This window comes from Ursus arctos, unplaced genomic scaffold, assembly GCF_023065955.2.
Source record: "Ursus arctos isolate Adak ecotype North America unplaced genomic scaffold, UrsArc2.0 scaffold_13, whole genome shotgun sequence".
Classification (NCBI taxonomy): domain Eukaryota; kingdom Metazoa; phylum Chordata; class Mammalia; order Carnivora; family Ursidae; genus Ursus; species Ursus arctos.
Window position 1 is genome coordinate 45,182,713 of NW_026622797.1, and position 7,491 is coordinate 45,190,203.

Consider the following 7,491-nt stretch of genomic DNA (forward strand, 5'->3'; position numbering starts at 1 on the left):
TCATTAACAGAGTTGCTGTCCTCCCAGATACCAAATTAAAAAAAAAAAAAAAAAAACCTGAATGTCCTTTTAGACTGCTTTCTCTCCCATATTCTTTCTATCTAATCAAACAACATGTCTTACTGTAATGGCTAGTGGTGTATAGTGTTTTAAATTTGCCTCATCTCTCCACTCCCATTTCCCTAAGTCAGGCCCTCATCATCTCTTAAATAGCCTTTGTAATGACCTTGAGACCATTCTTGACTTTCTCAAATCTTCCTCCAAGCAGACAGCAGAATGATTCATATGAAGTGAAAATCAGACAGTGTACTTCCCTTTTAAAAATATTCTAGCCAACCTTCCATTACATGTAAGGTAAAAACCACACTCTAGAGCATGGCAGCTCTTATACACCATGACGCAGCCCTTTCCTACATTTCTTTACCTCCATTTCTGTTCCCATATTTGTTCACACAATATTTAGTTCCTGTACTACTCACTACATAAACAATTGCAGAATTTCTTCATATTTTACTCCTTTTATTCAATAAATATTTACTGTGCATTTACTAAATGTTAGGCATATCTCAGTGCTTGAAATATACCAGCAATTATTACCAACTAAGATTCTTGCCTTCATGGACTTTATAGTGTAGAAGTGAGATGTAGCCAATAAACCTCTAAGAGGTATCTTAATGTTTTACAATCCTAGGACAAAGCATGTCCTGTGTGATTAATAATGTTCCTTAGGAACCATGCCTGGAAGTCTTAGAACTTTCTGATATTTGTCTGTGTTTTCTTTTTCTTTCCTTGTCTTGTCTTTTCTTTTTTTAAAGACTTATTTCTTTATTTGGGGGCGGGGGAGAATGGGCGGAGGAAAAGGGAAAGAGAGTCTGAAGTAGACTCCGTGCTGAGTGTGGAGTCCAATTCAGGGCTCAGTCTCACAACCTTGAGATCACTACCTGAGGCAAAGTCAAGTCAGAAACTCAACAAACTGCACCATCACCACTGCAACACCCTGTCCGTGTTTTCTTGTTTTGTGACTCTTTTCAATTATATGGCCCCGCAGAGTTGCTGCATGGAGTATAAAAGAAAGGAGTCAAGCACTGCTACAGGATTTTGGTCTGAGCAACTGGAAGATGGAGTTGCCATAAACCTAGCAGAGAAATGTTCAGTAAAGATTTGATGGTAAGGGGTCAGTTCAGGAGTTTCATTTTGGACATGTTGAATTTGGGACATTTATTAGACATCAAAGTAGATATACTGAGTATATCCACAGTAAGATAAACATATCTGAAGTTTGCAAGAAGGGTCTGGACTGGAAATATAAATTTGGAATTTATCAGAATATGGAGGCTATTTAAAGCCATGTTGCTTACATTTTCTTTTTATGGATTTTTTTTTTTTCTTCTCATTTTCATCTGGCAACCCTTACGCTGCATAAAGACCCAGGTCAGGAACAAACTTTCCTGGAAATTTTTCCTGAAATTTCCCAGGTTGGGCTAAGTGGCCCCCCACCTTTAAAATGTTCCTATGTAATACATCGTATATAAATATCATTGAATTTAGCACTAGGAGAAAATTCTTATCTCTGTATCCATCTCCCCAATTAGATGAAAAACTTAATTTTAGGGCAGAACTGTATATTGTTCATCTTCATATTTACAGTCCTTAAAACATTGCTCTGAACTGAAAACTATGCCTGATAACAGTTCTATAGATCAAGCCTCAGTGCTTCCTTGTGGACTTCAGAATTATGAAGACTGTGAGCAAGGAGATAATCTCTTGGAAAAGTAGAAATGGTAAGACCATCATCACCAAAGCCTAGTTGAAATTTGTGAACTCATTCGTTCAAGGCCTACTGAGGAGAGAAGCAACCATGTATACCTAGGCTCTGGGAACCCAGATGTTGAGATTTGATCACTAGCCCAAATCCAGTAAGCATCTGGTTTCTCTAGTTGGGAAGCGACATGAGGTTGGTGTATCCTCTAATCGTATCTGGGCTAGATCCTTCTGGTAGGCATGGGATGTCCTTAAAATCCAGCTAGCCTCCTGAAGCATGGAAAAAGGAAGCAGTTCTTACTCAAATAAAGGAGTTTCTTGACCAAGAACTGTGTTCCAGGGGCTTCTCCCTGGGACTCTACAGACATGGAACAGTCTCAAACTAAAGCCAGGTACCTAGAATCTTGGGCCACCTACTGGGAAAAAGTCTTTTGAAACCTCTTATCTGTTTTATGCTCCTCTTTCTCTTCCCAACTGTCATATTTATGCATTGTCATATTTATTCTACAAAGGAATACATGTAAGAAAATGACCACTTATGCTGGTTCTAGGCTTGGGTACCACCTGTCCCTTAAATGAAAATCAAAGTCCTTGAAAAGCCATCTTACTTGTGAAGAGCTTCTAATTTATTTGACACATTTAAAAAAAAAATAGAGAGGGAGTTAAGAAATGTTAAATAATTAAAACATTAGGGAAAAAAGTATAATGAACTCGCGTGTGCCTGTGACCCAGCTTCAGCAGTTGGCAGACTTATGACATCTACAACTCAGTGCATTTCCCCTCCCTCCACTATACAATTCTGAAGTCAATCCTTGATTCCATATCCTTAAAGATTTCAGTATGTACTGTCTATCAGTAAAAGGATTATTTTTTCCACATCTAAACACAAAAGTCATCTTTAAACATTAAGGCATAAAATGACTTTAGTAGTTTTAATACAACCAGTTATCAAGATGAAATCAGAATTCCCTCAGTTACTTCAAAATTGTACTTTTAAAGTTGGTTTGTTTGAACCATATTGCTTGTGCAATATCCAAACTTAGTCCATTTTATTTAGAGTTTTATTGATATGTTTTAGAATTCTTCCTTTACTATATATATATATATTTTTTTTTTTTTCTTCTTCCCCTTCTTTTTTCTTGGGAGATCTGGTTGTCCCATAGTCTGGATTTTCCTGCTTGTATCTGTAGGGTCTTGTTTAAATGTGTTTCTCTCTCATCTTGTATTTCTTTTAAATGGGGGGAACATCTAGAGGCTGGATTTGGTTCAGGCTTGACTTTTCAGCAGAAAAATACATCACAGTTTGCTCTGTGTACTTTTATCAAGCAAAGTAAAATGCGTCTTCTTTTTGTTTGTGTGTGTGTGTGTGTGTGTGTGTGTGTGATAACTGCTGTCTTACAATGTTAGTTATTGCCTAGATCCATTCCATTAGGGATGTACAGAATGTCAATATTTTAATTCTACCACTCTTTCTCCATTTATTAGCTAAAATTATTCTATGAAAAGAAACACAGAGATATGTTTATCCTAATGTTAGTATGGGAAATAGATGAACTATTTCTCTTTATTTAACAATTTGAAAGTGATGTGTTTGTTGCCTAGCAATCTTTGAAGGTGTTTCTTTTTCTTCTTGCAGATTATTGGGGAGACCTGGATATTAATATCTTTAATGTGTTTTGATTCATTGTGATTATTATTCATGTTAATGCTCAAATTGTCCTATTTTGTTAGTGGCAATCTTTTCAGTTTGGTCCCTGATTCCTTTTGACATTACTTCATGCTTTCGTTTGTTTGTTTGTTTGTTTTTGCTTTCTGGCTTGATAGCAGAGACTAGGTTCATCTGTACCACCTCCTGCAGATCAAGAATCAGTCACCTTTCCAAGTTATCTTAATTCTCTTTATGGAAAATGATGTTCAGAGGCTATACTTTGGGCTGCATGATTATATGTTGCTACTGAGTCAGTCATTGTTTTCAGGTGTTTACATTTATAGAGCTGGGAAATAGGCTTATTTTTAAGAGGAAAGGCCAATATGTTAGAAGTATACAGTTTTGCTTAGCTTTTTAAATTTTCTAGTCATATCTTTTCCCTCTAGCACGGAAAATCTTGGATCTTAATTCCATTATGGTCTGTTGTAAACATACACTACCACATGTATATGTCTATATAAGTATATACAAAATATATAACCAATAAAATACGATTACCATGAGGAGATAACTGGGACTTGTTTTATCCTCCTCCCTTAAACAACTTAAAAAAAATAAGGTAATATATCTGAAACAATTTTTAAAAAATCAGATAAAATATGTAACTATCAGGTGGTACAGGGCAGTAATCCTTAGGAGAAGGAACACACAAAAACTAAGTAAGTCAAATGATTTTCCTAGTTTACCCCATGGACTGCAGAGCAGAGAGAGGGAACCTAAAAAGCCTGGCAGTGTTGCTGAGAAGAGGAAGTAGCATGCAGAATTTGATGAACAAAGATGGCTAGAACGGCAGGACGCCAGAGAGAAGAGTAATACCAAAGAACTGAAGAGGGTTATTCTCAAGTCTAGTGTTGATCCACGTATGTGTTTAAAGAACCTATCAAAGCCAAAGAAAAAAATGACCAGTAAGCAACAGGCTCTCATTAGCCAGAGTGCAAAGAACTCCTAAGCCATGAGCAGAGTCTTCAAATGATATTGCCTTAGGAGAGGGGGAGTTTATTCTACAATAAAAGCTGGTTTTGATTTGATAAAATAGCTGAAAAGCAAGAATCAGGAGGATTATATATTTTTTCCAAATAACTTTATTACCTCTCAGGAATAAGCCAAAAAGAAAAGAAAAGAATAGTAACAATAATAGTAAGTAGCAGATCTAATAATCTAAAGTTCACAATGTCTGGAATCCAATAAAAAATTACCAGCATATAGGAATGTATGATCCAGAACAAAGAGAAAAAAAAATCAATCAATTCGTGCCAGAATTGGCACAAATAATCACATTACTAGAAAAGAATATTTATACAGCTATTATAAATATACTCTGTGTTTCAGAAAGTAGAGGAGAGTAGGATCATGATAAAGAGAGTTGGAATATATAAAAAACACTCAGTGGAACTTCCAGAGGTAAAACCTAAAATGTCTGAGGGTAAAAATAGTCTAGCTAGGATTAACAGCAGAATAGACAATGCATAAAAGATTAGTAAACTAAATACACGCAATAGAAATGACCCAAAATAAAACAAGAAAAAGACTGAAAAAAAAGAAAAGAAAAAAACACAGAGCATCAGTGAATTTTGAAACTATATCAAGTGAACTAATATATGCGTAATTGGAGTCTTAGGAGGTAATAGAGTTGGGGGGACAACTTTTGAAGGTATATGCACTCCCCATTTCCAATTTGATTAAATTGGAAATAATTTTCTTGTGTGATATTTGCTTCCAACTGTATACCAGATTTGATTTGCTTTTGATTTTAAAAAAACTTTATTTTAAATTTGACATAATTCTATTTTAAAATTTTGTATAAAATTTTCATAATTCCAATGTTAAATCTTTGAAGCAAGTTGCATTCTGAGAAATCTATCTTCTATCCTTGTTTCTTCCAACTAGTTTCCTCAATTCCTAACAACAACCTTTAAAAAATTTTATGATTTATGGTTTCAATTGCTATAAGTAAATACATGTGGAGGCGTGTGTGTGTGTGTGTGCATGTGTGTGCGCACATGTGTGTGTGTATCTTTGGAGAGACATATAAATACAGAGACTTATTTGCATTAATTCTTTATAAGTAATACTATACAATTTTTTCCACCTTGCTTTTTCACTTAAAAATTCACCCTGGAGAACATTCTATTTTAATTTATGGACAGAGTCTTTCATCCTTTTTACAGCTGCTTGACAGCATAGTATCCTGTTGTTTATCCTTAAACTAGTCATTTGTGGACAGGAATGTGGGTGATTTCTGTCTTTAGTTATTATAACGGTGCTGCTACAATGAATAGCTTGTACATGCATCTTTTTATATTTTTCTGATCACTTTTATTACTTATTTCCTTTATTTTACTATCTCTTAAAATGGCAAGAGTGTCAGTTAAATCAAGTAGCTATATAGGGGACCTACTATACATCCCTGTGTGGTATGCTTATAACTGATGAAATTTATAATGTAAATGAAGATTATATGAGCATTTATCCTCATACACCTATCACAACTTTTTATATTATTGATCTTGGATACTTGCTGATTCATTTGTAATCATTTTAGGTAATAGATGATTTATGTGTTGGGAAAACTCAAGGACTCAATGATTATGTTGATTCTATATTTTCACTTTGGTGAGCTACTGTTGCTCCCCACATGAGAAAGATAACTAAGAGGGAGAGAGGATGAAAATAAAAAGGATTTCTCTGTACGATAAATAAAATATCGTATGTGTAAAGCACTTTGTAATAGCCAAAACATTTCCACATCTATTATTCATTTATTTGATTTAAATAAAAAAATGTTTTTTTAATTTTAATTCCAGTATAGTTAACATAACGGTGATTCCATTTCATTACATCCCACTTTGCGGAATTAATATTGGAAAAAAATTAACAGAAATAAAAATTAAAACTCATGGTAATATTTCTGACTTACTTCTGTGCCTATGATGATAACAGCAACACAAATGGAAAAAAGCCTAAGTGTCATTCAAGATAGTTTATTATTACATACCAACATGATGTAATATCCACAGATAATGATTACCTGTTTTTTTCATGGACCACCCCCACTCCCCACCAGAGAGAGCCTTCTAAGAACAGTGTAATGCTTGATATAGACATTCCAGACTTTTCCTCTTCTTTTTAGTAGTGATGATGATGGGCAGAGGGGGAAAATTGTGAAATAAAATGACATGTATTACTGCCTACGCTGATTTTTCCAGAATGAGAAGGAAATACAAGTCAGAAGGACCAAGAGATGCCCTAGAGATGGCTAGTGCTCAAGTGAATCCTTTTATATATTCTTAAAATTTTGCCCTTCTAGCTATTATATCTTGGGTGAGACAACCACCCCTCCCCCCAGATTACTTCCCAGTCCTTTTTTATTAAACTCCCCCTCTAATTATTACTTACTTCATTTGACCGTGTTTTTTTCTCTTCATCATAAAAATACCATAACTAGAAGATGGCATTCTTTTTAGCAAGATAATTCAGGATGAAGTGGGCCTACTTCTGCCTTAATTCTGATTTTCTAATCTGTTGGGTCTGAGTGTTCTTGGCTTCCTTCACTTTTGAAGTTGAAAGCATGACAACCATTTCACACTTCTGTGTGTATTCTGGTCTTGTTCTCTTTCTCTCTCTCTATGTTTGACTGATCTGGAATAGTTTGTTCTGAATTCACTGTGTTAATTCCATTTATAAGTACCATCTAAACTTAATCCTTGTTCCTCCTTCTGAGCAATTGAGTTCCTTGTTTAAATTCTTCCTCCAATTAATAAAGTCTATTCAAAAATTAAAATAATGAAGAAAACTGTACATATTGAAAATAATATATTAATTAAAATAGAAGTTAACCAAGAGAATGGAACCTGTAATTTCAATTCCATAAACTATTTATACTTATAAACAAAGGCTAGAAGACATCTGCAAAGTTAAAAGTTTTTGTATGTGGAATACGGGATTCTGTGTGAGTTTTAAAATATATACATCGATATTATTTATAATTATTGTTTCAATTTTTAGAAACCCTTAAATGTATA